This window comes from Thamnophis elegans, chromosome Z (assembly GCF_009769535.1).
Source record: "Thamnophis elegans isolate rThaEle1 chromosome Z, rThaEle1.pri, whole genome shotgun sequence".
In the NCBI taxonomy this organism is placed as follows: Eukaryota; Metazoa; Chordata; class Lepidosauria; order Squamata; family Colubridae; genus Thamnophis; species Thamnophis elegans.
In genome coordinates this window covers 14,368,987-14,396,869 of record NC_045558.1, presented here as the reverse complement: position 1 = coordinate 14,396,869, position 27,883 = coordinate 14,368,987, and the positions used below count along the sequence as shown (strand labels likewise).

At 39.3% G+C, this 27,883-nt stretch overlaps 1 protein-coding gene across 1 annotated transcript in view; it reads left to right on the top strand.

The window, feature by feature from the left end:
• Positions 1-27,883, top strand: part of ADARB2 (adenosine deaminase RNA specific B2 (inactive)) — a 149,546-nt gene that overhangs the window by 45,729 nt on the left and 75,934 nt on the right. The window lies entirely within an intron of this gene.

Here is a 27,883-nt window from a genome sequence, read left to right as displayed (position 1 = left end):
TATCAAACTATATTACTCTCAAAAATGCAATGCAAATTTAAAGTTCTTGATTAGCAGAAAAAAGCATTAAAAGACAAATTGAGAAGCCCACTGCAAGATAATTAGCCACACTGAGACACATGGGAATTTCATTCTAATGCTAACAGTTTGTTTGTTTTTTAAAAAGAAAGAAACAGGTTTTACGCTTAAATCTGTTTTATTGCTCCAAGAAAAGCTTTCCTTATTTAAAGATAAGGGTCAACCAGTTTAACAAATATTTATATCACTTGTTATATTTGTTTAAATTTAAATTCATAAGCCTCCTATCAATGCCTCCTTAAGGTCGATGAGTCCCACCACCACAAAAAATTAACGAAACTGTAAAACGGTAGCAACTTTTAAATACCTAATTAAAATAGAGAAACTCCATTAAAATGGAGAATGCCAGAGAATATCTCTGTCTGAACCAAAGTTTCAAACTCTTTATAGCAGTTTAAATCACAGCTCATCCATTCAATACCACCAATAAAAGAAAATAGAAAATAGAAAGGGTCGTAAAAGGATCAAACATTGTCAAGGGCATGGCAGAAAATATGAATTTATAGTTCTACTTGGCATCAACAAAATCAGTAGACTTTCAAAGAAACTCTACTGGTATAACAAAAAAGAAAATACACCCCCCCCCCCCAAAAGGAATATGGCAAAAAATATTGATTTTTTTTCTATGGATGGAAAGCTTGACAATAGTACTGAGTGCAAAAATGTCTTTCAAAATTGTCTAATTTGTGAGCAGAGGAATTCGGTGGAAATTCTTCAACCATTCCTCAAGTGCAGGAGAATTCCTTAGCACGGACAGGAAAAATATAATGGAAAAAGAAGGATTCCCCAAGAATAACATTCCTTCCCGTGAAATTGCTGAAGTTGAGTAACACTGCAGGACTGCATGCCTTCAAATAAATGATCATATCACAGTGGTGAGTAGATTCATTTGTAGGACTTATCTGAAATGACCAGATATAAAAGAATTCTATGAATGTGCAAAATATATAACCTGGGTTGGTGCTTTTTTCCTAGCACACAGTGTTTGCCCATTTCAAATAAGTGGTCTTAATGTAGGTCAAAAATGTAACAGGTGTCACTGAGATAAGCAGTCTAAAGCAATATAACATTTTTCTCCACTCAAATGATGGTTGTGAAAATTAGCACGTAAACATTTATTTTTGGGGAGGAAAGCAAGGCGACCATGTAAATAATAATTGGTTGATATTAGCCCATTAGAAAATGTAATTTTAAAATGGACAGACTTAGTAGTAAAAAGGAAAATAGGACAAATTGAATTAAATAATGGAAAGAGTCTAAAAAATTCATCCAAGAGTTTAAAGTCATTGATATTGTTAACCCCTAGAAAGCTCTGACTTCGTTTCAGTTCTGCAAATTAGTCTTCCTATTTCTTACTAATGATCTAACAGTCTCAGGAGATGAGTGATATGAACAGAGGATAAAATGAAATAATTGGAATAATGTACTCTGGTCATAGGATATACAAACTTTTACTTTTAATCTTGATTAGTTAATTTGCATCTTAAAATGCTATACTATTTCAGCTCACCTGATTAGTTTATAATTTATTATAGGTTGCAAACAGAAATAGATAAATCGAGGGATCACCTTAAACTATTAGAAACCCTATGCACACCTTGTTATTTTAATTCCCATTGTAAGAACAAAACTCACAACTGAACCATCTGTTCAAGGTAGATCACCTTTCTTATGGAATTGTCCTATAGCTTTAGGGTTCTAGTTAAAATTCTTATTCCTTCTTAATTTAAAATATGAATCATGGCACATTGGGTAAGTTTCTATCCCCCAGAAATCCTGTCACCACATCCCTACTCCCCTTCCATATATACGTACAACACGTACAATAGAGATGGTGTGATTCTGCAATATTCCTTTCCTCATTTGCTGTCTTATTGAGCTAATCACTATCTCCAGTCCAAAGTCTTAACTCCTATACTCATAATGGCGAACCTATGGCATGTGTGCTGGAAGTGGCACACACAGTCATGTGTCCGGGCACGGCAGTTGTCGGCTGTTACTCTTCCAGGTTCTGGTGCACACATGCGCACTAGCCAGTTGGTCTTTGAGTGCACGGGAGCACTGGAAATGGAAAGAGCAGCTCCCTAGCACTCATGCACATGCCAGGAAGCTGGACTTCCAATTTTGGGTGCATGCATGCATGCACGCCAACCATCTGGTCTTCACACACGCATGCACTCCAGAAATCAGAAAACCAGATGACCAGCACGCATGCACACACAAGAAACCAGAAGCTCAGCTTCCCAGCATGCGCATCCGTGTCAAGGAGCATCTCTTCCGGTTTCTGATGTTCCCCTATGCGCATGCATGAGTGCTCCCATTTCAGCACTCGGTGCCAAAAGGTTTGCCAACACTGTCCTATTCCATGTTTCTAGATACTGTAGATCCATTTCTAGGCCACTTTCTTGTGTTTAAAAACATGGTGTTTATCCATTAATTCTATGCTCTTTTCCCCCCTCTTAGACAGTAATAGACAAGGAAAAGACTACAAATAGTGAATTTCCCTTACGCACCTGATCAAGCTGGAGGAAGAAATTTTATTTGCATTATGGGGATCTTGGAATGGTTCTCAAAATGGCCACAGGATTGAAACACTCAAGAATTGTATTATGTAACTCTACAAGCTATTTTCTTTGTTTGCTAACACCAACAGAATACCGTACAGGTAGCCCTCGACTTACAATAGTTCATTCAGTGACGGTTGAAAGTTACAATGGCACTGGTTTAAAAAAAGTAAGTTATGACCATTTTTCACACTTATGACAGTTGCAGCATCCTCCTCATGGTCACAAGATTTACAGTCGGATGCTTGACAACTGACTCACATTTATGACAGGTGGAGTGTTGCAAGGTCATGGGATCCCCCTTTTGTGACCTTCTGACAAGCAAGGTCAATGGGGAAACCAGATTCACTTAACAACTGTGGCAAGAAAAGTCATAAAATGGGGCAAAACTCACTTAGCAATAGTTTTCACTTAAATGTTGGGCTCAGTTGTGGTCATAAGTTGAGGACTCTCTGTACTGTTTTCTTGTGAAGCAAAAATATTTCAGCAACATCCATTATACAGTGTGCTTGGAGCTTTCTTTCAAACCATGGGTTCTCAGCCTCCAGGCTGCAGCCCACTACCAGGGGCCACAGCAGTGGTGGGATTCAAATAGTTTAACAACCAGTTCTCTGCCATAATGACCAGCTGGGTAGGCATAGCTTGGTGGTCATGTGACAATGTGACCATGACCAATTCATATCGATGGGCACATTGGCTCAGCTGTTACAATGTAATAAGGGTTAACTGGAGAGGCACTTTTTGTAAGTAGGACAATAAAGATGAGGCTAGAAACAACACCAGAATTTTTTTCTTCCTGCCTTCCTTACAGGATTAGCCCTGTAAAGTGGGGAAAAAATAAAATAAGATTTCTTCCAACAACTAGTTCTCCGAACTGCTTAGAAAGTTACGAACTGGTTCTCCCGAATATGTATGAACTGGCTGAATCCCATCACTGGGCCACGGCGTGTTCGGAAACAAGCTGCATGAACAGCTGCCTAGCACACACAAGCATATGCAGCCTGATTTGCATGACCAGTGGTGGCACACATGCACAAGTATATCTCAACTTATATGAGCTCCAAGGTGGCATGCACACACTCATGCAGCTAAATTTGTGTGAGCAGTAGACTGGCATACATGTGCGCCAGAGTGGGTTTCGGCTGCCATTACTCCTGGATTGGCACCTGAAAAATGTGTGCATGCGCATTTGCACTTAAAACAATCAGTGCATGCGCACAACATTAAAAAGGGAATAAAAATTACATTTTTTTCAATGAAGATTGTTCTGCGCATGTGCAGAACAGAAAAGCAAGATGGCATCACCGAGGATAGAACCTGTACAGTCACATGTCTTCCGGAGTTACTATTTATTCGACCAAACCGGACCGAATAGGTAGGAACCCACCTCTGATGTGCGCATGCAGCTCAATTTGTGTGAGCAGCAGTCTGATACACACGTGTGTGCACCTCAGCTTGCACAACCTGTGCAGCATATGTCAGCCACACCACTTGTGTGGGCCAATTCCACTCTCCGACACCTGGCAGACCCTCAAACCATAAAAGTTGTGGATTTCTGTTTTAAACAACAAACAACCGGTTTGTTCCTTCTTCCAGTTGACCTTCCCAAAGATCCTGCTCAGTCCCTTTTCTCTATATTTCATTTCCTTCACAAACAGCCTTTGGTAGATCTTAGAAGAAAAAACTAGGCAACAACTTAGAAACTTCAGAGTCCATTGTATAGTTGTAAAGATGTAATCCTGTACATTTTTTGAGACTGATTTCTCATTTTTGTTTTCTTTGATCAGTCACACAACTTTAAAATTTTTACTTTGAAGGCTAATAAGAATGGATAGATAAATTTTTACAGCATGCTTTGACAAAGATTGTGGAATATAAAAAAATAAAATAAAACAAGGAATAAAATACAAGAAGCAGTAAAGAATAAAACAAAATGAAAGTGTCAGACCTTTATCAGACAGTTTAGACTTTCAGTTTGAGTTAAATTTTCAGTTGCAAACTTTCCAAGACAACAAGGGGCTCTCAAATATTTCTAGAAGTTGCTTAATAATCAGAAGTTAATACATCATATTGTACATGGAGGTGAGTGGGTTTAGAATTAGATCCATTGTTACCAGTCAAATCAAAGGAACTAAAATAATTAATGTTAGTCAATATTCAGTATAAATCCTTGGAATCTAAATCAGATTTTATCATTTGGAAGATCAGAGTTACTCCCTATTTTGTTGTGACAGGAGCTTGTGCCATTAATAATAAATTAACCCACAACAAGGATAACAAGAGAAGAGGTTCTTGGTGTGGAAATGCTTTAATCTTTCAAATGTGGCATTTACCACACTATAATATCAGTCCCTTAACCTCTAAAGCAAAGTGTGTGGTTGCTGGATTACATTGGAAGTTGTTGTTCTGTCTTATCGAAGTATCTTCTTTCAGAGCATACATTCAACAGCATTCCATGTCTTCAAAAAGGAAGTCATCTTCCAGATTCATTTCTAATAATATCTTAGTCTTGTGATGTAGCAAGTTAGTGATTATAATTTATCAAAATACCCTTTAGGTTACATTCATTTTGACAAGTGAAGTGTGATCCTCCAGCACCCTAAAATATTTTCTGAAAAGGGATATATTAAAAGAGCCATATATTAAAGCTTTGGGTTTTTTCCTGAGTCTTTGTTTCAGGATCAATTTAAAAATTAAGAAAATTGTTGGTGGTTGGAATGCCATAGGAGCTCTAACGGATGAGTTCTTTAACCTATTCAGAATGTTGTTGAGAATATGATGAACGTCTCATTAAAAAGAATTGAAGTATTAATGTAGTTCCTTCGATGTTGCTTCTGGACTTAGATGTGATAGAGTGCTAACAAATGTCAATTGTATTTGACATAAAAATTAGATTTCACAATATGTAATGTTTTCAAGATTAATGTCAGCTTTTTGAGGTTGACCAGAGTAGGAAATAAAAGTTATGAAAGTTAGCACTACTTTTGTTATAGATTACAGTACTACTTTTGTTATAGATTACAGTAATCGAATCTTTCAGATCACAGTATGCCTACCCTCTCCCTCCCTATATTTATTTGTTTGTCAAACATGTACAAGACAACAAGTATAGATATGAACATGAACAAAGGAAGTAAAAACAGGGTGGTAGCTACGCTGGTGCACTTATGCACGCCCCCTTTACAGACCTCTTAAGAATGGGGTGAGGTCCATGGTAGACAGTTTGAGGTTGAGATTCTGAGGATGTAACAGGTAGAGAATTCCAAGCATTGACCACTCTGTTGCTGAAGTCATATTTTCTGCAATCGTGTTTGGAGCAGTTTACCTTGAGTTTGTATCGATTGTTTGCCCGTGTATTATTGTGGTTGAAGCTGAAGAAGTCGAATATGTTCAAGAGAACTAGGGAAGATCAAGTCTGAGATGCTTTCTCAAATTATATTTATGCCAGAACGAAAAGTTCTTTTCTGTGACTGTGGCTTTGATTGAAGCTTTTCCTTCCATTCCTCTAAGTTATTGATACTGCCCATTGTAGAATATATAAGAAAACCTCACTTCTATTTAAACTACCGGTACATCTTGGAAAACACCAGATAGACATACAGACAGATATAGCATCCAATTGTCTGTTAAACACAGATACTTATAAATTAATCCTAGACCAGATGACAAAACACATATAGGGTTAGGGCGTAAAACCCCTCACCTTATCCGTAGCATCGCTTTGTATATTAAAATGCTTGACAACTTGTGGATGACAGATTGTTCTAAATGTTACTTCAAAGACTCTGAAAGGGCATTAGGCAATGCATATCTCAAAGGCGCTTTTTCAAGAGGCAACTGGAGTTTGTTGTTGTTTTTTTCTTTGAAGACATTTCGCTTCTCATCCTTGAACGACTTCAAAGAAAAAACAAACAAACTACAGTTGCCTCTTGAAAAAGCAATTTTGGAACAACCACAGCCTGGATGACTGAGAATCTCCATAGACATTTAGCTGTGCACTTGGGGATGGTGCAAGAGTATGAATGGATTTCCTGGGGGCGGGCAGGGGAATGCAGGCTACAGGAACCATTTGTGCTTCAGTCTGAGATGCAGACGACACAGATGCAATTCCAGCAGCCTGCATCTATGTCCAACAATGAAAGGACACAAGGCAGAAAACCACACCGTCCACACCACACTTGTTCCAACCGCCGTTCACTGATTGGCTGGCTCAGCAATCGCCCTGCCCGCCTCTAAGAGTCCTATCTAAACCTTAAAGTCTTAAAGCTGTCAACACCCCTGGGGTTTTTTTCCTAAAGGGTTAGGGGTGCAGGGTCTTGTAACTTGACAGCTTTAAGACTTGCACACTTCAATGCCAGAGTTCCTGAGCCAACATGACTGTAGGAGGAATTCTAGGAGTTGAAGTCCACAAGTCTTAAAGCTATCAAGTTTGAACACTCGGGGGGAGGGGATTCTAAAGGGTTAGGGGTGCAAAGGTCTTGTAACTTGACAGCTTTAAGACTTGCCTGCTTCAAATGCCAGAGTTTCTGAGCCAACATTTTGGTTGCTAAGCAAGAGCATTGTTAAATGAGTTTCACCACATTTTACAAGTTGGCCATGCCCACCCAGTCACATGACTGCCAAGCCACTCCCACCCAGTCACATAGCCGGCAAGCCACTCCCACAAAGCAGGCCACACCTACAGAATAGGTTCTAAAAAAATTTGAAACCCATCACTACTCTCCTGCCATTCCCACCATACTATGCCCACCAAGCCATACCAACAGAATCAGTATTTAAAAAATTTGAATCCCACCACTGATCCAGTCAGAGCTGAAGAACCTCCTTGGATGAGAAGGAACAACTTCAAAGAAAAAACCAGAAAGTCGAGTTGCCTCTTGAAAAAGCACCTTTGGAACAAGCACAAGAAGAATGACTGAGAATCTCCATAGACATTGTAATGGAAACAAAAAAATGCTAGTATGCTACCCAAGTGTAATATTTGTATAGGCAATATTGTTTTTAATTATTGTTTTTACATTTTTCAATATAAAATAAGCAGTATTCTACCATTCCCATTCTTCCCTCCCTTCCCCTCTTGTTCCTTCCTAGTCTCTTCATAGTTTTCGTATTGAAAGAATGGAAGCATTTGTGATAGGAAGGAAGCAAAATAAGCCAAAATTGATAATCACCCCTTAAAAAGAAGAGAATCAATTAAAATAAAAAGTGGGTATTATGGCTCTTCATTTACATGCCTCTGTTGCTTTCCACAGTGAATTATATTACTCAGTATATCATCTTTTTTCCTTTCTCTCTTTTTTGGAATTTTTAAGAAACTGCTGAGACCCTTTTCTCGATTTTCTTTAGTTAAATTAAGGTTGTTGTATGAGGATGGGGGCTTTAATCTGCCAGATTTTCATTATGATGTGACAAATTCTTAGCTTATTTCAGAAACTGACTTTCCCAGGTTTGAATGCTGTCAAATCCATTTAAAGAAAATAGTTGCACTTTACCCAGATTCAGATAAGAAACTGATCTTGTGAACAACAGAATAACAGATGGGACCTTGGAGGTCTTTTAGTCCAACCCCCTAGTCAAGCTGGAACCTCTACACCATTTCAGACAAATGGTTATCCAATCTCTTCTGGAAAAACTTCCGGTGTTGGAGCATTCACAACTTTTGGAGGCAAGTTGTTGCACCGATTAATTGTTCTAAATGTCAGGAAAGTTCTCCTTGGTTCTAGGTTGCTTCTCTCCTCGATTAGTTTCCACCCATTGCTTCTTGTCCTACCCACAAGTACTTTGGAGAATAGCTTGACCCTCATGTTCTTTGTGGCAGCCTGAAATATTGGGACACTGCTATCATGTCACCCCCAGTTCTTCTTTTCATTAAACTAGACATACCTAATTCCAGCAACCATTCTTTGTGTTTTAGTCTCCAGCCCCCTAATCATCTCTGTTGCTCTTCTCTGCACTCTTTCTAGAGTCTCAATATTATGGTGTAATTATAATTTGGAGAATGCAGGGATGATGATGAAGTGATGAAGTTTTTGGGAAGAAGACATTAAACTATAATCCTATGGATTCTAGAAGGGTGCTGGGCAGGAAGCAAAATTGAAATCCTTCAAATCGGCATAACAGTATATACAAACCAGCTCTTTCATTTAACCATTTGGTCTGGTTCAGACTAATTATTAAGAAATAAGATAGAGGCAAGTATCTGCAGCCACATTTAATGTGATCCTGTTGAACAATGTTGCTAGCATGTAGTAAAATACAATGTTAGGTGCAGAGCAGTGGTAGGTTCCTACCAGTTCTGACCGGTTTGGCCGAAATGGTACTGGTAGGGCAGCCTGGGTCACTGGAACGCCCAGGCCTGCCACGCCCCCTAATCAGTTCCTTGATCTCTTCTGCCATTGCTGTCATGAGGACCCGGATTGTTGTTGGGGGCAATATGCTGACTCTGTAAACCGCTTAGAGAGGGCTGAAAACCCTATGAAGCGGTATATAAGTCTAACTGCTATTGCTATTGCTATGTTTCAGCGCATGTGCAGAACAGTTTTTAGTCAACTGTGCATGTGCAGCAATGCATAGCAGTGTGCATGCAAAACGCCCTCTCAGCGAAGTGGTAGTAAACCAGTTAGGAGCCCACTACTGGTGCAGAGTAATCATGGAATCATACCTCAGTATTTTTCATAACCCTTTGGCTACTAAAAACAACGCCAGTTATTGGAAAACTTAAAATATTTTCTTTTGACAGATTTCATTCCAGGCTGCAAATGATCTTGAATTAGAATTAAATTTATAGCCAAGTATTGCAATGGAGTCTTGAGGAGTTGGTTACAAATGCTAATTTGTCACTGAATTATTTGATGGCCTTGTACTTCTCATGTTTTTACTGTACCTGTTTTCCTATCTGTGGTCTGGACACAATAACTATAAAGCTCTTTGGATAAATTTTATATAAGCTCAAAATATCCTTTGTGAATATCCTTTTTCTCTCTAAGTTTGAATAAATTGACTTAATTATTTATAATTTAATTGCATAACATTATGAATTTATACATAGCACTACATTGTGTGTGTGTGTGTGTGTGTGTGTGTGTGTATGTTATATTTATGCTGATAAATAAATAAAGGGAGACTAGTATAGATCTATTTCAAGCTATTTAGCTCTCATCAGCTAGCCATACCCATGTTTGGGAATTGAAGCCTAATGACAGAGAGTGGAAGTGAGACCTTCCTCCCATACTTGGGCATACCAGGGGTTGTGACTTTAAGTATATATATATATATATATATATATATATATATATATATATATATATATATATGTGTGTGTGTGTGTGTGTGTGTGTGTGTGTGTGTGTGTGTGTGTGTGTGTTTGTGTGTGTTTGTGTGTGTATGTGTGTATGTATGTATGTATGTATGTATGTATGTTTTCTGAGGTTTTTGCGGGTGTTAGTATGTAGGTCTCTAGTTGTTCGGGTTTTCTCCCGCGTAGAATTGGAGATGTCTTGGCGACGTTTCGACGAAGTCACATTCGTCATCTTCAGGCTGCTGCTGACTACTTCAGGTTTGGTGTTTCCAGGAGTAGTGTGGGATCAAACAGCCCAGATCCCACACTACTCCTGGAAACACCAAACCTGAAGTAGTCAGCAGCAGCCTGAAGATGACGAATGTGACTTCGTCGAAACGTCGCCAAGACATCTCCAATTCTACGCGGGAGAAAACCCGAACAACTAGAGACCTACATATATATATATATATATATATATATATATATATATATATATATATATATATATATATATATATATATGTTATATTTATGCTGATAAATAAATAAAGGGAGACTAGTATAGATCTATTTCAAGCTATTTAGCTCTCATCAGCTAACTTTAAGTATATATATATATATATATATATATATATATATATATATATATATATATATATATATATATATATATATATATTCATTCAATTATTCAAAAAATAATTCTTGGTGAAAATATAAGTATCCAAATGTTTAGGATCAAAATAGTTGGTGATTAGTTGAATCCTGCATTAAGATTTGCTTAGAAAATGTAGTCAAGAGTTATTGTAACAAGAGGATAAACCTTAACCAAACTCAAACACTGGCACTTTTGTAACAAAAATTAGGAAGGGTGAGGAGTATGGGTACTATTGTGTGTGAGAAGACCATTAATATGGATTTACAAAGTGAGAAAGAAAAGGAGGGGAAATTGAGGTGTTTCTTAGATTAGACAAAGTATGGATTTTTACTACCAAGAACAGGTTTGCAATATGAACTGGAAATCTAATTTTATTTTGTGTAGCACATAAAAGGCTGTTTTAGAAGTTAGCTATTCCCAAGTGTTAGTGATTTTATAGAGCTCTTATCTAGTTACATAAGCCCCAGTTGTGCTAATGTAATCTCTGTGGTAGTACAACAGCTTGACAACTGAGACTTGTCCCAACACAGTTGGAACATACCACAAATTGTAAAAAAAAAAAAAAGTCTCAATTTTTTTGTGTTGCATTATTCATTCCTTACCACCAACCTTGCATTTATCTCCTATAGGTGCAAGTTAAGGAGCTAGGCACCAGTAAAGTACCATCCATTTCTAAAACAGTCCCATCTTCTGGTTTATCTCTTTCTTTTTAATTCTCTCTTGACACTTGCTGATAGAGAATGGACTGATTTCAGGAATTATTCTGCAAAATTGGCTGTCATGTTCTCCATTACCCAAGCAATAAAATGCAAAAATAATGTCACAATTGACACGCACACAAACTCCCCAAGCACAACAATTCAGCTTTACTTTAGGGAACAACTGTGGTTTTTTTTTTTTTTTTCCAGTTAAAAAGGCTTATTTTCTCTCAACTCATTGAAATGGGGCCAATTTGCATGTTTTTAAAGTGATACGACAGGGAAAACAGCAATGAACTGAGCCCAGATGGAGAGACTGGTCTGTTAACATCATCACTATTAACATATGAATGTGAATTTAAAATTTCTTAATTGTTTGATTATGTAGCATAAAGACATTTTCAACTCCCAATGACCCTAGACAGATTTTCTCCATGGTCATGTATCCCTAGCCATTTTGTTTTCAAAGGTTCATAATGGGCACCCTTTCCCAAAGTAACTGGGTCCATCCAGCCTGCTTGTTTAGAAGAAACAAAACACAAGCAAAAATACAGTATATATCAGTGATGGCTAACCTTTTCCGGACCGAGCGCCAAAGCGCATGAAGCACCAAAATTCAATGCACCTCCTGGGACATGCGCCACCTCCCCATGTGTGCCCGACCCGCTGTGCACATCCCCTGTGCATGCCCCCCCTTCGTGCTGGCTGGCAGAAGGCACATACGCATGCAGAGCTGAACTGGAGTGACAGCTCACATGCCATCAGAGAGGGCGCTGCGTGCTACCTCTGGCACATGTGCCATAGGTTCGCCATCATGGCAATATATAAATCCCCAAAACAGTTGTTGGGGAAAATGTCCATCTGGGTTCAGTTCCAAGTGGGAAGAAAGACACTGGAAACATGGAGGCTGCTTGGAAAGATGGTTTAATGCCTTGGAGCTCCTGAGAGAACAGGGAAGAGGTGCTGAGAATCTCTGAGTTTTATGGCCTCTGTTGGGCCCCACCTTAAGAGTTTCCTGTTCCTGTGTAAGAAATGTATCCTGGTTGGTTGTCAGACTCCCAGGGGTCAGGGAACTTAGCTAACTTTGTAGGCTGTCTGTGTCCCAGGCTTGCTTCAGCCATTGCTGGCTGATGAAATCTTCCCAGGTGCCATGTGGTGAGATGGGTAGAGGGCTAATCCTACCATTGTTGAATCTTGGGTGAGGACATTTCCCTATGAATAGACCTAGCTATCTCTTTCTCTCTTAAGGACATCAACTGTGGGCTATTGAGGAAGGTGAGGGCTACTAAGAGTGAGTTTGCTCCCTGCCTTAAAAAAGCCACTTCTAATCTAGGGAAATATAACCCTCTTCCTTTTCAATATTTCCTAGGATATTTCATTTTTCCATGAGATGGATGGGTGCTAACTTCCTTCTCAGTATTTATATAGTTTGTTCTTAAAATATTTTGCTTTTTATTTAAGATTGGAATGTAACCAGTACTATTCAGCTTACACTCATAAATATTTGTCTATGATGCTGAGGAAACCTGCTGAAAGAAAGTTCATGTGGGGGGGAGAGAAGCATGCTTCTTATATGCATAATTTATGGTGAATCCTCAATTTAAGGGACTATTTGGAAGAACACATGTCTGTTAACAAATGACTATTACATTTGAGAGTACTCACCTGCCGTTTAATGATGTCATTACACAAATAAGTCCCAAAGGTGCTTTTTCAAAAGGCAACTGGACTTTCTTTCTTTTTTTTTCTTGAAGACAATTTCGCTTCTCATCCAAGAAGCTTTTTCAGTTTTGGCTGAGAAGCGAAACTGAAAAAGTTTCTGTTTCAAGGAAAAAATCCAAGAATGTCCAGTTGCCTTTTGAAAATGCAGCTTTGGGTCAACCATGACCTGGATGACTGAGAATCTCCATAGGCATTTAGATAAATAAGGTAAACAACATATTGTTTACAAATGGTCACTTAATATAAATAGCATTAATTGGAATGGACAGTTGGGATTTTCCATATGAGATCCATCATTATCTTTACAATAGTTGGTGTTGAATATCTTAAAGATGACACCGATTTTTACTGCTTATTGTCTGAATCTCATCCTACTTGTTCCTAAAGTTTGCAAGGAGATTCTTTGTTCATTGGTACACAAGAGTATTTTATTTAAGATTGCTAGGCTTTGATTTAAACTGTACAGTAAAACTCATACAGGGATACATTTTGGGTCCCACTGAGTTTACATGTTTGCTTCCTCTCCAATCCCATTGAAAAAAGGGAGGTGGGAGAGAGGGTATCTTTGGATCAAGTTGCGCAAGGAAAATTAGTAAAAAAAACAAAACAGCATTGTGCCATCAAAGAGGAAAATGTAATGATGGTGGTGGTGATATGATTACAATTGTCCTTATTCAAGGGTTAGCAATAAATTGTGATGAATGCAACACAAGCAATGCCTATGAGAAAAGTAGCTATTGCCTACTATTCACAATATAGGCTCTTTGGCTGAATGTTATAAGTGCCTCTTCCTCATCATAGGAAGGGTGAATTATTAAAATACAATCGTCTGTACTCAGCAATTGTTTCTTATCACAGTGGATTCTGTAATGTTCACCAGAATGAAATTTCTGGTGATCATTGCATTGCATTGGCATCCATCAGTCTTAAAGGATTATGGTATCGTGTTCTGGAAAGAGGTCAAATCTGGAGTGTCCTCTCCAGCACGAGGCCTGGGTAGATTAATATTGAGGATAGACTGTTACCCAAGCAGCAGATCCCCCCCTCCATGTTGCCGAAATAGTCCAATGGAACAGCAGAGCCAATACGATTGGTTCCAGCTTCATCGCAGGAGTTACCAGAATGTGGTTATACACAGTCATGAACTGCTCCTGGGATTCCGGCTCTGGATTTTTCCTCAAGGTTGACTCCTGAAGCCTTTTCCAGTAGTGGATATAGTCACAAGGCAGTGGAGGTTTGTAATGCTGCTTTATCTGCCGTTGGGGCATAGAGCCCTCTTCCGCCTTCAAAACCATTGACCGTCTTCTCCTGTAACCCTGGAAAGGGGACCTTACGAGGTGCTATCAGCTGGGCCAGCTGGGCCAAGGTTTTTTAAAGAGGTGTTACTCCTCCATCACTCACCCTTTGTCCTGGCTTGTGATAGGCAGAGCCTGGCTTCCCAATCTTCCCAAAAGCATGTTGATTCTGCTGATCAATCTTAGGAATATGAGACAGAAACATATTCAGGTATGAACTCAAGACTATAACTGGATTGGCATCAGATAAGTTTCTTCGATCTCTCTTTTCTCTCTATAAGCATTCAACTGAGGTTGACTTGCACAACTTGAAAATCCTCATGTCAAAATGCCTTCATCATTGTCAATTCATAGGTTCCAATGGGCTTTCTAAAATATTTCCTATTTCTGCCTAAGTGGAAGAAATCAAGAACAGGACAGAAAGTTGTAAATCCTTGTGGATAGTTCATGTGGATAGTTACAGGAAGTTCCTACAAATGAGAAGAAATAGCAGGATATCTATTACAACTTCTGGCTTTGCAACAAACTAGAGAAACTGCAGTGAATAATGTCAATGAAAAGAAAACAGGGGAAACATGACTCAAAGTATTCTTTACAATTTAATCACAAGTGCCCGAACATCATTGCTCTTGGACTTATTAAAAATCATCCCATATGGATGCAACAATTATGTCTTGATCAGTGGTAGGTTCCAGATCCTGTTGCAACTGGTACGGTGCATTGGGGCCAGGAGTCCACCACATTAACGCGCACAGCATGCGCATGCATACTTACTGCCCACGACGCTCCATGATGCCTCCGCGACACTCCAGCTGCTCGGTGGAGGGTCACGCAGGCACCGTACACTCTGTGTTCATGCGTGAAAGCCCCAAAAACCTCAAATACCGGTAAGGAGTGCAGGCGGGTGGGTCGGCCCTCCGGAGCACCGTACCGGAATGGTACCTGGTGCTCCTGGCTCCTGGTCTTGATTTTGAAAAAGAATATTGAGAAAACAAGAAATGAATGAAGGATACAGTAGTATCCTTTAGCTTTTATATAAATTTCATATTCTTCCTTTTCTCACTAGCCAATTTATACTTACACAGAAACCGGTGCTATGGGATTATTCAATCAATACTTCACAAATGTATTAATGCTATATTTATATCAATTTAAGATGCTTCCACCTTAAAATAGATTTTTTTTAAAAAAAAAAGTGTCCACTCTTCCATTTCTCAGTAAAACACCAATTTTAGAAGTGAATAATTTGGAAAGAGAGAAATCATTTTTACATAAAGCAGTAAATGCCTATCCATTATTAAGTTCAAGATTTAAATATCTCGCCATTTATATTGTCTTGATATGTTAGCCGTGAAATATTGTCCACAAAGTTAAACAATAAAGTTTGACATCTCAGAAGTTTTGTCCTAGTAGTCAACGACTTAAGTATAACTGCAAAAAATCCAAGCACTCCTAGTCTAATACCTGACAAAGGGATAGCATCAAAATCATGTGAAGAAATAGTTTTATAGTATAGTACAGCCTTTATTGTCATTGTACATCATGCATACAACAAAACTGGTTAGTTAGTTTCCCTTTATGCTGCACTGGTTACCAGATACAAAAAGGATGTTGAGACTCCAGAAAGACTGCAGAGAAGAGCAGCAAAGATGATTAGGGGAATGAAGGATAAAACATACAATGAATGGTTGCAGAAACAGGGTATGTCTACTCTAATGAAGGGAGTTGATTTGATAGGGTTGACTTGATAGCAGTGTTCCAATATTTGAGGAGTTGTTACAGAAAGGAGGTGGTCAATCTATTCTCCAAATCACCTGAGAGCCAGGCAAAAAAGAAAAAGATGGAAACCCATCAAGGACAGATCCAACCTAGAACTAAGGAGAAATTTCCTGAGAGTGAAAAAAAAATCAATCAGTGGAATGATTTGCCTCCAAAAATTGTGGGTGTTCCATCATTGGAGATCTTTATAGAACAAACTGTCCAAAAAGGTATACATTCTCCTAAGACTGTGATGGCAAACCTATGGCACGCATGCCCAAAGTGGCACATGGAGACATGTCACCTGGCACATGCGTTATCACCTATTCCTCTTCCAAGTTTATGGCGTGCATGCGCATGTGATGACCAGCTGGCCTTCATGCATGTGGCAGTGCCGGAAATTGGAAGAGCTGGTCTTCCATTTTCCGGCATGAGCATGAGTGCCAGCCACCTGAACGTCGCACTTGTATGCATGCCAGTAATGGAAGATTAGCTGGGTGGCATGCATGTGTAGGCTGGAAACCAGAAGTTCATTTTCTGGCATGCACATGGTCAGCTCCTCTTCTGGGTTGCGGCTCTGATGAGCATATGTGCACTCCCTTTTTGGCACTGAGTGCCGAAAAGGTTCACTATCACTGTCCTAAGACCTCCAAGGTCCCTTCCAACTCTGTTATACCATTATGTGCTTTCTTCTTTCTGGTGTCTGGCTATCAAATCCTATTGCTTTCTCTTGTCTGCATATAATAAATGACAGCAAGAGGTGTCATCCCTCTTTTTGAACCAAGATACTTACAGAATGTGTCCAAAATCCAACTTTCAAGCAATTGGAAAATTTTATAAAACCTTTATGATATAATGCAAAATATCATAGAACATTTTCTGGGATCGGTTCCTCATGTTTGATTGTGCTATGCAGTTTAGCATGGACTACTTTCGAGGCAGACTTCTTTGAATTTCTTGCGGAATTTTTTAGACCTTTTCAAGATTAGAAGTCCTCTCTTTTTTTTTTAAGGCATTGAGGAAATATCTCTGAAATGAGGAGCCAGGGAATCACAGGTTGTCTACTTTTCAATAAATGTGAAAAAAGCCAAACAAATAACGTTTATGCAAGATCCAATCTGGATCAGTCATCGGGACCAGAGGTTTACTCTTCCAAGCTTTTCGGACTCATGCTGGAGCCCATCGTCAGGAAATTTCTCTCTACTGGAATGTGTGCTCTATGAATTCACATTTATGTAGTGCCTTCCTGCTGGTTGATTGGTCTACTGATAGCCAGTGATGGCGGCTGTTGAATAACTTTTATGGATTGCAAAATGTTTTATGAAGCAAATATCTGAGAGAATTACAATCACTCCAGCAGTGAACAAGACACTTTTCCCCCCACCCCATTCCCAGACATAATTTACATCAGAAGAATGAGTAGAAAAGTGTTTTGATAGTTTCAAAACAATTCCAGGACAAATGACCAATCAAAGAGGTTTGGAAAAATAGTTACCACCTTCGCTTGAAGTGATGTAAATCAATGGGCAGATTAGTTTCTTGTCAAGTAGGTATGTTCACTACTAATTAAAAAGTGAATAATATTATCACACCTCTTAATTGAAGAAAAAATATATTGCTCCTCAATGACTCATCTGCCCTTCTAAAGTAGTTATCTTTAGTTAGTTAATAGTTAGGAATATTTTGCTACGTCCTTATGAAACTCAGACAGCAATCATTTATAATATTGAGTGAGGGAGAGAGCGCCTCTAGAAAGCTTCAAGGTGTGGGAAAGTATACTAAAATGTCAGGATAAAGAAGAAGTCCAACCACCTTTCCAAGATGAGAAAAGTTTTCATGACACCAAACAGTAAAAGCTAAATTCGAAAAGCTGGAAATACAAGAAATCCTAGGTTTATATTGATTTTTGAAATAAAAGAAACCAGTGTTTCTTTTTCCTATTTGATGTAAAAAGGCTGGAGATGAGGCTGAGGTTGTGTATTTAAGCCAGCATAAATCCCTTATTGCCAATGGGGAGATATTCCTCAAATTTTCCATTTGCTATGCTTTACATTTGCCTCCAAATGTCAACAGAAAGCGCTGGAGTAGCAAAAAAGAAACAGCGGTCTTTGATGGTGCTTGTTTAGGAGAATATTTTATCCCGCCCGTATGCAAATCTAACCTTTTTAATATTTGAGTCCAATAAGCCCAAAGACAGGATTTGAACAGAAAATGTTTACTAAAGACTTTTTCCCCTAATAATCTATTGATTTTAATATCCATTCAAAATTCCTGTTGAATGTCAGTTTTTCCCCAAAGACTGCCATTGCAAATAGAGCATATTTCATTTATTTATGCCATTTGAAATAAGCAGTAAGATGTGAATAAATGTTACTTTTTGCTGATGATCCAGCATTAAGTTCCATAATTTAATTATTTGTTCTCTATGTATATCGTCAGAGGTTCGCTGAGATGGCACTCAAAAATAAGAATGTAAGGAGAAGCCTCCTTAATCAGAAACAAAGACCAATTAATCTAGTGACATGGATATGATTTCTATGCAAGAGTTCATTTTGAGCTCATTTAATTTTCCCCAACATGTTAAGAATACTGCATTATTGTTTTCAAAACTCCCTGTTATAATATAGATCTTGATTAAGATAATGTAAATAATATGTAGATATTTTTAAGAGGCATTTTTTCCCTGCATGTAAATAAAGCAGTTGGGGTTTTTTTGAAAGCAAATAAAACCAAACCCTTTAAAAATAAAACTCTAAGGATTATTTTTTTAATGGATTACAGAATTGCATGAAAAAAATAATATTACTCCCTTGATTCATTCTGTACAAAATAAAAATGGTTACCCATAATAGCAAGTTAGCAAAAAGGCAAAGTAGACATTTTTCTGTTCTCTAGTGTTTCCCGTTACTTGCTTTTTTATCACAAACTCCCAGTACTTCCCCTATTCTAGAGTGTAATTTTAACAGTATAATTAAACAAGTGTCATTTTTGAAGAGTATCATGGCTTATGCTTCATTTAGCACAACAATGTGGTATTAACAGAATTGGCAGTGCTCAGTCTTGCAAGCACATCATGAGAGAAAGGAAATTAAGCGTCCAAGGATTGGACCTATCTCAGCTTCTACATGGGGTTTATTTTCCTTCTTGTGCCAATTTCCACTCTAGGCATCAAGGTTATCATCAGACTCAATGGAGTCTACGGTGTAAGGATTTCCCTTGGAGAAGGGCCATTGCTTTGTACTAGAGCACAAGAAAATGCTTGGTTCAGAACCATGAAAAACACATTTTATTTGAAACATTGTAATTGATGGAAATGATTGTAAATTGAATGGACTAATAATCTAATAAATCAAGAGACTCTGTTAGGTCTAGCAGTTAAGGAGCTGGCCTAGAAAGCAGGAGACTATGAGTTTTAGTCCTGCCAGCTGGGTCATTTTGAGCCAGTCACTTACTGTCAGCCCAACCCATTTCACTGGGATATTGTTGCTGTGGGGAAAATAGGAGGACAAAGATGTGTTGGATATGTTCGCCATCTTGAGTTATTTGTAAAAATAACAAAGGAGAGAAACGAATAAATAGCTGGTTGAACGATAAGTGAATGGACTTTTCCAATTGTTGCCTATTAAGAAATATTCAGAAACACAGATTGAGAAACAATCACATTTCCAACAGAGATTCTCTGCTGTCAACATTAAAGTCACCAACAAATGGAGCTTTCTTCGTAGAACAAAACAAAGGGATAAAACATTTCATAAGACAATTAGGTCAGAATCAAACCCAATCAGAAAAACAGGCACTTGGAGATGTGAGAAAAGGTCAGTAAATCATTCGTTATCAGATTTTCTATTGTATTTCTATTTCAAGAAAACCAACAACATATGCCTATATTCTGCAGCCCTCAGAGCCCATTCAGATGACAATTGCTGAACAAGGACTGTGGAGTTTCTCTGGGAGATCCATGAAAACTGAAGAATTAAGAATTAACCATAAAACCTAAATAAAACATCCCCTGGCCATTTATAGCAAGGGTCCCCAACCCCCAGATCATGACCCTCTAATGGGCCTGGGCCTCTTCAAAATTGAATCACAGAAGTAGTGGGTGGGCAAGCATACACACCATTTGTGCAAATGGAGCTGTGTACATACTGCCCATCCTCACTCATGAAGAACCATCCCCTATCCCCCTTCTGCTTGCCCCCAAATCCGGAAAGGTTCGATCAGCTGATCTTTAAGACTAGGCCCTAAAGACCAAAAGCAAACTTTTGGTATAAAGGCATATTTGTGTTTAATTTTCTGGCTCAAACGCCATATCTTGGCCTTGGCTCTATGCTTCCAGAATCTGAGAATATCAAAAAAAATTTGCTAAAGCAACAAAGTGTTTGTGGCTTTTCTATTGGTGATATAGAAAAAGGATTCAAATAGAAATAGACTTTATGAATAGAGCTCTCTGGAAAAACTAAAAGGAGGGAAACACCGTATTTTTCGGATGATAAGATGCACCAAGGTTTTGAAGAGGCAAATTTTTTTAAAAAGTAGGTAGGTAGATAGAGAGATAGAGTGGGAGAGAAAGAAAGAGAAATACAGTAGGTAAGTAGGGAGAGAATAGTTAGGGAGGGAGAGAGAGTGAGAGAGAGAGAGACAGAGAGAGAGAGAAATACAGTAGGTAGGTAGGGTGAGAGTGTGTGTGTGTAGGCAGGTAGGTAGCAGGGGTGAGCTCCTGCCAGTTCTCACCTCTTCTATAGAAGAGGTTCCACAAATCTACAATGCCATTTAGAACTGGTTCCAGCTCCCTCCCCCCGCCCGTCCGCACATGATCAAGATGAAGAGCGAGAGGACAAATTCTGGGAGTTGAAGTCCACAAGACTTAAAGCTGTAATGTTTGAACACCCCTGGGTTTTTTTTTTCTAAAGGGTTAGGGGTGCAAGGGTCTTGTAACTTGACAGCTTTAAGACTTGTGTGCTTCAAATGCCAGAGTTTCTGAGCCAACATTTTGGTAGCTAAGCAAGAGTGTTGTTAAGTGAGTTTCACCACATTTTACAAGTTGGCCACGCCCACCCAGTCACATGACTGGCAAGCCATTCCCACCCAGTCACATGGCTGGCAAGCCACTCCCACAAAGCAGGCCACACCTACAGAAGAGGTTCTAAAAAAATTTGAAACCCACCACTGGTAGGTAGGTTGCTGTTGTTTCTCTAAAACAATCAAGTTGTTTTCTTCTTACATTGTGTTCTGCTTTTTTTTTTAAGGAACACCCATTGTTATTTCTTCTGATTCTCCTGCAAGGAATTTACAGTTCTTTAAAAAAATTCCCAGTCAGTCTTTTCTCAGCCTAACTTTGATCATCTTTTTCTGGCTATAAGGCCATGATTTGATCTCTTTGTGTTCATTTGCTTTGGAATTGAATTGCCAAATTGAGAAAAGAAAAGTGGGTTTACTGGAATATCTAACTGTGTTTGTTAAAATGTATTTGTTCTTTCTAATGTTTTAACAATAATTTTTCCACAAGCTATATGTCCCTCTGAATTAATGAATTGTTTGTAAACCTGATGCTTATATGTAAGACACTATAGAAGGAATGGTGATCAGGCTGTAGGATTAGAAAAAAAATTAAGGTTATAATTTGATCTTTTTTTAAAAAAAGAATACACTTTCTTTTATTGATTTGCAGGATTGAATCATTCTCACCTTTTTCTATCACAATTTCCCTTAATGGATGAATTCTCTTTGGATTTCGCTGTCCATCCTGTTTGATGTCAAGAAAAATTTCCTGTAAATTTGGATTTTTCTCTCTGTGTTCTTCAAGGCCCTTCAGAAGGTTATCATGATAGAATTAAAATGAAATAATTAAACACACATTACACCTCTTGACATTGAACAGATGGAATTGCAATTGACATTGGATTTTTTTTTAAAAAAATCAGCAACAATTAACAAAAAGCAGAAATAATTAATGAAAATCAGATTGTTTATGTGGATCATGTCCACAAATGTGGTCTAGAACATATAATGCTGAAAATGTTTCTCCATCTATTTAATATTGATGGGTCTCTACAATGCCATCATTGCATCCACTTGTGTGTGTGGCTTAAATATTTCAGTTAGCAGATAGCATTGTTGCAGATGATTCTTAGACAAACTCTCCATAGAAATCTTTAAATTCCAAAGCCTGTGATTCAAATTCACCAGAAACTGAACAGCTGCCAAAATATGTGATAACAAAATGTTTGTCAATATACTTACTTTTGCATTTAGTGGCAGTCCAGTTTCATAGAGCAGTAAAATCTGGATGAAGCCAATGAATTTCTCGTGGAAGTGAAATCTGCTTTCTCTAAACAGGACTGGAAATTAGAAATTAAGTTTATAACATCAACTTCTGGAATCAGGCTCTACAATAAGTCTACCACTGAGTGGGGGAAACAGCTACTACAAGCTTATCTCTCGAGAAATAGCAGATTGACTACTGTGTTACAAGAGAATGGCTGAGAAGGTCATAGTTATTGACCATTACAAAATCTCCCACATGGATTAATCATCAGTACGTGACACTTGTTGGGCTTTGAAGGTAGCCTGTAGAAGCAATCTCTGTGTGGATATTGAAGTTCCTCAGAAAATTCCCTCTTTCCATGTCCAGCACCAAAACTGAAATAATCTCTTTTGCAACAATAATCTCAGTTGCAACAATTATTGGTTATGGATGGATCAATGCACCTATCTTCTTCTAACTCAACACAGAGTACATTCAGACTGACAATTCAGATTGAAAAGCTATAGATCCAGTACAGACTGAACAGTTTCTCCCTGTCATCTCTACAGTTTATCTTGAAGGGATACTAAAAATCAGAAAGGACAAAACTAAGAGATCTCTTCCATCTGATTCACCCTCTGAAATAGAACCATGGCTGATTCAAGTCTAATGTCAGGTTCCGAATAATGCATACATCACAAATTGACCTCTGCAGCATTCCTTTTCTCAAAGTGCAAATTTATTTACTGCAGATACACCATATTGGCACTAACTGGTTCACAGGCTTTTCACCCCAGGATAAATTTCAGTTTTCTCAAGTTTCCGAAACAACCATCACATTGTCCAACCAAGATGGGAGCTGATTGCTCAGCAACATCTATCCTCCTCTTCCTCTGGTCAGCCAGACATTGGAATGTGGCTGACTGATCAGTTAGGAATGATGTGACTGGGGGCTCCATTCCCCTTCAGTCCTGACCTGTGTCAACCTGAATTCATGTCAAAATGCCCAAGGATGCAAACAATCCCACATCCCAATAAAATTCAGGTTTGACATCTTGCTATAAACATATGCAGCATTATATAAAATAGCATTACCCTAAAATCCAAGGATTGTTTGATCTGATTGGTCAAAATAATGGGTTTAGGAGAAGGTAGAGCAGATCTGAAGGTGTTGGAGCCTGATTTTCCCCAATTGTTGTGTCCCAATTGCATCCTCGTGTCCCTTTGCCAATATCCGTAGATATGATGATTTCTTTCCCTTTTTCCATTGGTGTCTTTCTTAGATTATTGAAGTCCATTAAACAAATAGGTTCAAGCAGTTGGAAGGTGTTGCAAATGAGGCGTCAGCTTTGGAAGTCCTATTAAGCCCGGAAGCTTTCACGCTGCCACATCCTTGTGCTTGGAAAATCAGGAGGGGGATTTAGTAGAGGGAATGTACTTAGACATAATGCCATTCTTCTTTTCGGTCAAAGTCATGGCATTCCTGCACCTGAAGGAGGAGTGGTTGGAGTGATGTCTTCCATTGGGATGGATTGGGATTGGACCATATGATGGACGGATGGATGGGATGGGTTTGGGCTTTTGACTTACTGAGGGAAAGCCTAGAAATCTCAGATTCAGGTTTTCCCAGATGTGCCTGTATACCTATGCTAATACCCTGTTTCCCTGAAAATAAGACCTCCCTGGATAATAAACCCAATTGGGCTTTTGAGCGCATATGTTAAAATAAGCCCTCCTCCAAAAATAAACCCTCCCAAAAATATTGCAACATAGCAGTAACCATGAGGTGACCACACTCTCTGTCTCCTCAAAAATAATAAGACCTCCCTGAAAATAAGGCCAAGCACTCATTTCGGGGGTCAAAAGAAAATAAGACCCTGTCTTATTTTGGGGAAAACACGGTAAATGGGAGCTTATGCCTGTCTTGGAGTTTCGTTGAAGTTAGATCATTTTTGAACATGACATAAGGCATATGTCAGGGTTTATAGTATCATGTATAATTAAATCAGAGTCCAAGGCAAAATTATCCTTTTTGTTCCAATTTAATAAAGCAGACATCTTCGGCACATCTGTGTTAATCCCAATGCTGGAAATGACATCACAATTCCACCCAGTCTTGTCCCCACACCCACAATCCATCACATGGTCCAATCTTCCTCTTCCATGCTGACATCCACACCCAGCTACTTCCAGTCAGGTATACTGGTGCGGAAACAAAGGATGACCTTGGCTTCTAGTAAAGAATGAAAACAATACATTCCACAATCTCACTCCTGTCTATTCCCCCTCCCATCAACTATACTAATGAAACAGCATATTGAAATGAGAGAAAGTGTGGCAGGCCAAAATTCTAAAAGGAATATAATTGCAGGCCTGACAGCATATTTAAGAGCCACAAGAGACTGTTATAGAGAAGATAAGTTCGCAAGAGTGTTTCTGCTGTCTATGCACTGGAAGGAGAGATCATATCTTGGTGCCCTGAAATGGGTGATGATTACATTCACTTTAAAAAGACATGGGGAGAAGGAGGGAGAATCGGGGAGATGTCAAACAGGAAAAAGAATGCATGACTTACATCTGTGCAGGCACGGCTTGTTTCTTATACTGTGAAAAGCAAGACAGCTTTTCTGTATTTATTTACAGCAAAGCTTAATAATTAATGAACACTTATTATTATAGCTGCTCTAAAACCATATGGCATGCGGGATGTGAACAAATCTTTTGAGACAAAGCACTCAGTGGAAGCGTGTTCTGATTTAGCTACTTTTTCTTAGAGCAGAAGGCGAGGTGCTTTCCCAGCATGGAATGTTTAATTGCAGGTCTTCATTTAAATAGGCTTCTGTTCTCTTCTGCTCGGGCTCTCGTTTCAACATATTGCTGGCAGGTATCAGCCAGATCTTACACCTATTGGACTTAGGAAAAAAAAGTTAAGATAATGGGATGGTTAAAAAGTTGCAGATGGCATCTTCTCAGCCACATGGCAGATCAAAGCCATGGCACATGTGCCCCTTCCCCATTCTACACAGTCCAGAAATAACTACGGTATTTAAGTGTATGGTTTAGGAAGACATAGATCAGTTCCAATAGGTTAGACCTGTCATGGTTAACCTTTTCGACACTGAGTGCCAGAACTGGAGCGCATGCACACCAGAGCACCAGAACCCAAAAGAGAGCAGTTAGCCAGTGCGCATGTGCACAGCAGCCAGTTGCTCTTCCGGGTTCCGTTGAGTGCATGCATGCTGGACAGCTGCTCTCTTCTGGTTCTCAGTGCGTGCATGCATGCCGGACAGCTGGAAGACCGATTGTCCAGTGCACATGTACATGTTGGAACATGAAAGAGAGCAATTGGCCAGTGCACATGTGTCTGGCAGCCAGTTGCTCTTCCAGATTCCACCGCATGCATGCACGTTGGACACCTGGTTTGGAGCACATATGTGCCAACCAGCTGCTCTCTTCTGGGTCTCAGTGCATGCATGCATGTCAGCCAGTTGGAAGACCAGCTTCCAGTGCGCATCATGCGCAGGAACCCGACAGAGAGTAGTTGTCCAGCTGGCCAGCATGCATGTGCATGACAGATCCCAGAAGAGCAGTTGGCAATAGCACATGTGCCGACAGAGAAGGCTGTGCTTGCCACCTCTGGCACATATGCCATGGGTTCACCATCACTGGGTTAGACCTATCCTGGACATCTGGCAAGCAGTCAGATCATAAGTTTATCAAAACAGAAACACAAAATCATCTCAGTCACTAGCTCTTGGATTAAGTAGGCCTATTCAGAAGCTAGAACCATGCTAAACAGTGTGTAGTACGTTGAACTGAGTAGTGAATTACTCCTGGGAGAATGTCATGGCCCCATTGGAGCCCGGGTCCAAGGAGGAAGAGGATATGGAGCTGGGCCAATGGGGGGGAGGGCACAGTTCCTATGGCCCATCTGGAACAAGGCAATCCCAGGTGCCTCGGGCTTTGGAAGAGTAGGCATGGAGGAAGAGAGGGCGCAGGCTCACCAAGGAAGGTGAGAGGAGATGGAAATGGCAAGCAGTGTACCAGGGAGGGACAGAGCTCCAGAGATTAAACAATGCATTTCCCAGAGACAGGCAGAGTCAGCACAGGGCAACCCGACTTCTTGGGAGGAGTATGTCCATTTAAGGAGGGAGTTTTGTCAGGAACAAGTGTTGTATTTCGCGGCATTCCACAGCTCCAAGAAGAACTTTGCTCCAGAATCCTTGGAGTTTGATCCTCTGCTTTGTCATTCATCATGAACTTTTCCAAGTTTGAGATCCAGTCTTGCCCCTAGAACGATGCTGCTGTGTGGGCTTTCACTGCCAGGAGGTTGCACAAAGCGTGTGCAGGCATGTGTGTTTGAGCCTTGCTCTTGGACTTTAAGGGTAACTTGGGGGCAGAGATCTTGGAGAATGGACCAGGAATTGCTGGGTTGTGGGGATTATTGAGATGGTGGTTGAATAAAAGTTGTCACGTTTCCTCCTAGTAAGTATTGCTTGCACACCAACCCTGGGTTATAAGAGAGGAGGAGGAATTGGGTTGACAGCAAGACTTTGCTTAACAAATGGGCAAATGTTTTTCACTAAAAAATCATGTGCTACTGTTCTCCTTTAAGTGTATCAAAGGTGCTATTGGTTTCATTCACTATTTTATAGGTAGTCATAGACTTACAACAGTTCATGTAGGGACCATTCAAAGTTAAAACAGCACTGAAAACTGACAACTGGCAACTGTCTCATATTTATGACAGTTGCAATGTCCCGGGGTCATGTGACCTCCTTTTGCAAATTTCCAATCAGCAAAATCAATGGCGCAGCCAGATCCACTTAACACTAGCTTAACATCTATACTGATCCATTCAACAACTGTGGTGAGAAAGGTCATAAAATGAGACAACATTCACAAATGTCTCACTTAGCAATAGAAACATTGGGCTCAATTGTGGTCATAAGTCAAAGACTATCTGTACTTAGCCTTCATTAACGTTCAGCCTTTCTTGCTGTATTTTTCTTGGTCTATGAAATAAATGACAGGTCTTTGCAGGATTGAATTTGCACTTTCTGATAAAAAAAGAGGCATTAACCACGGCTAGATAAATATTATGTATTTATTATTTATAAATAATAAATTTATTTATTGTTTATTTGTTTGCTCAATTTCTAGGGCCACCCATCTCAGTCAATGATTCTTTAGCTAGCTGTATTCTGTACTGAGGAAATAGCTTATATGCTATTTAGTAGCATAGTAGTAACATACAATGTGTATAACATTGGGCTCAAGGTTGACTCAACCTTCCATCCTTCCGAAGTGTTGATTGTTGAGGACAATAGGCTGATTCTGTAAACTGTTTAGAGTGGGCTGTAAAGCATTGTAAAGTGGTATATAAGTGCTATTCAGTGGTGGGTTGCAGGCAGTATGCTCCGGTACGCACATACCGGCGCCTGCCAGAAGCAGCAACCACCGTACCGGAATGGTGCTTTGGAGGGCCTGCCTGCCTGTCCTCGTTTCTTACCTGTATTTGAAGGAAACGGGCCATTTGCACATGCACACGCAGCATACGGTGCCTGTGTGATGCTCTGCCAAGCAG